The sequence below is a fragment of the Pteropus vampyrus genome, unplaced genomic scaffold (assembly GCF_000151845.1).
Source record: "Pteropus vampyrus isolate Shadow unplaced genomic scaffold, Pvam_2.0 Scaffold1549, whole genome shotgun sequence".
NCBI lineage: Eukaryota > Metazoa > Chordata > Mammalia > Chiroptera > Pteropodidae > Pteropus > Pteropus vampyrus.
In genome coordinates, this window is record NW_011890330.1 from 1 (window position 1) to 3,306 (window position 3,306).

Genomic DNA, 3,306 nt, shown 5'->3' on the forward strand with positions numbered 1-3,306 from the left:
TTCATAACTTCGTATATATATTTCTTCCATTCCCTTCCAGTCTGCAAAGTTTCCATTTTAAACTATCCTCATTTTTTTATTCTTTTTTTTTTTTTTGGTTGTTCTGATTGAGTGTATTCTGCTACTTGTGTTCCATTTTACTGATTCAATCTTCATTTTCATCCAATCTACTGTTGAATCCTTCTATATTCTTCATTTCAGTTACTGCATTCTTCATTTCTGTCTGGTTCTTTTTTTCGTGGTTTCGATGTTCTTTTTTCTGCTTACTATCTCTCTGTTGATGTTCTCATTGTGCTCATCCATTCTCCCCATAAGTTCATTGAGCAGCCTTATAACCATTATTTTGAACTCTGTCTCTGGTAGGTCACTTGTCTCCATTTCATTTTAGCTTATTTTCTGGAGTTTTATCCTGTTGTTTCATTTTTGGCATGTTTCTTTGTTTTCTCACTTTATTAGCCTCTCTGTGTTCGTTTCTATGTGTCAGGAATATTTGTTTCATCTCTCAGCCTTGGACAGATGGCCTAATGTGGAAGGTGTCCTGCGTGGCCCAGTGGCACACTCTCCCTGATCCGCTATGCCGGGGGCTCTGGATGTGATCTTTGTGTGGGTTGTATGTGGTCTTCTGTTGTTGCCAAGCCTTTACTGGTGTTCGTACATCAGTGGATGAGATTACTGCTCAGGCTGACTAAATGTGGGATTTGGCTGCACCCACAGGGTGAGAGTTGCTGTGTAGGGGCTGAGCCCACTGAGTGGGATTTGCTCTAGCAGGCTTGTGTACTTGTTGCAACCACACTTTGTGTGTACCACTAATTGTGCTAGCCAGAAGTTACTCTGTTGTTGTCTGGTGGCAGCCTCTGAATGTGTTGGTTTGTGGCCCCATGGGAAGAGCTCCCCAGTAGGCCAAGGTCAGCCACTGCCTTTGATTGCTCAGGGCTACCTGCGGGGAGCTACGAAGAGATGTGCTGATGCTTGTCACCTATGCTGGATTTATAGGTAAGTGGAAGAGACAATGCTGTAGGCAGCAATCGGTTATCCCCCGTCCTTGACCTAGGGCAGTTTAGCAGATGGACTAGTGCTCCTCCAGATTTAACACTGCCTGTCAGTTGCCTGTAAGTCTCTGAAACTGGAAGAGCCTCTGGGTGATATGCATGTTTGGTGGGGAAGGGACCCCAGGAGTCTCCTTGGTCTATTGAGTAAATTTCCCATGCAAGCCTCTGATCCACTGCCAGTGTCCCAGGTGAGTGTCTGCAGATCAGAAAGTCTAAGTGCAACTCCTAGGGTTTCAGTCTCCTTCCGTCTCACCGAGACGTCCAGAATCCCCTCGGGTTTTTACAGTCAGAGTTATTGGAATCTCCTCTTCCCTGGGCTGGGACCCTGGGCTAGGGAGCCTCCAAATGAGACCAGGACCTCCGCTCCTTCAGGAGAGCCTCTGCAGCCTCGCTCTCCCTCCTGGTGATCCTCTACCACCTGTGGATGTGGGTCCAGCCCGATTCACGACTTTGCCCCTCCTACCGCCTTCGATGTGGCTCTTTTATATTATCAGACATAGGTTTTATGATCAGCTGGACTTCAGGCGATTCTCCACGTTCATTATTTTATAATTTGGTTGTAATTTCAATGCGGATCTGGGAGGAGACGAACCTGGCTTTTACCTAGTCCGCCATCTTCCTCCAAAATCCGAGACTCACAAAGTACAAATTTTTGACCATAATAGGAATCTATGAGTCACAGTAATATAAAGAAAACTCAAATAAATACATAAAAAATTAAATAATAGGGAAGAAAGGAAAGCTCTATTTTAAGTTGAAGCCAATTGATAAATCTAGAGGGAGTAAGCAGTAAGAAAAGCAATGCTTGACAACTACCATAGTAATAATTGGTTCCAGTAAGAGTCCTGAATGGATGTTCCGTCTGTACCAACTACCACAGCAAGCACTGAGTCACCATGGTAACAATACTGGCCATGAAAATCTGAGAAAAGCTGGTTCTTAACATGTGCTGGAACTGAATAGAACTGACACATGGAATTAACCTCAAGTATTCCTCACAATAAATATTCCTGGCAGCTTCAGTATATACAAATACATACATACATACATACATACATACATACATACATACATACATACATACACACACAGATATATATGCTCTTTCTCTCTCTGTTTCACCAATCAAACTCTCAGGAATTCATTGAGATCAATTTACTGTGAGGTTAACAACAAAAACAAAACATCACAATTCAACATATTCAATTCTAACCACACATATTTGAAAGCTACTAAATTACGTTCTTTTATTGATAGATTTTTCTGGAGATGTCCTGTAAAATTGTATCTGAACAATAATGGATAAAAGCTGATCTGAAAATATAGGCAAATGGTTGTTACACATCAAATACCTTTTCCATCCTAGAGTAGCCTGTGCTTTCAAACAAAAAAGATTCCTCAAGGGGTCCTTCCAGGGGATAACATTCAGCCAGCCATTTGAGGCCACGGACTTTCCATCCTAGAACCACTGGTAAACATTGCTGTGACTTACTGAAAACCTCAGTTGGCCACATTTTGGCACTGTGCCAAGGTTGAGTGGTCCCTCTAATCCCTGCTGAGATCCCTTCAGTTATTCAGAGCTTTAAAAAATAGTCAATAGTGCTCAAACTGGTAGCTTCAAACAGCTCACAGTTAAGGAAGCTCTGCTGAATCATCTAGGTGTGGATGTGGTTTTATGTTGGCAAGATCACAGGCAAGCATGGCATCATTGGCTATGTTTGAAGACCAATCTGTAATATCTGTTTCTTTTTGGTTTATTATTTGAATGTTTTTGGACTGTGTGTGATCAGATTGGTATTTGAATAAAATATGTCCAAAAAAATTCTCAATATCTATTGTTATACATTTGGCTGCTGACATTTCAGTGAAAATGTAATAATTAGTAATCATTATTTAAAATAATGACAGGTCTATGGCCATGCCACCCTGAACGTGCCCGATCTCATTTGATCTCGGAAGCTAAGCAGGGTCGGGCTTGGTTAGTACGTAGATAGGAGACCACCTAGGAATGCCTGGAGCTGTAGGCATTAAAAAAATAAAATAAAATAATAAAATAAAATAATGACAGTTACAATAGCATCAAAAAGTATGAAATATTTAGAGATAATCTGCTCACAGATGTGCAACATCTACCCACTGAACACTACAAAATATTGCTGAGAGAAATTAAAGAAGACCTAATAAGTGGGGAGACATCTTATGTTCATGGACCAGAAGATTTAGTAGTGTTAAGATGTCAATTCCGCTCAAACTGATC

General features: G+C 41.2%; 1 pseudogene; it reads left to right on the plus strand.

Moving 5' to 3' along the window:
- Window positions 1–2,957: 2,957 nt before the first annotated feature.
- LOC111734508 lies at window positions 2,958–3,076 on the plus strand (annotated as a pseudogene).
- The last annotated feature ends 230 nt before the right edge of the window (window positions 3,077–3,306 follow it).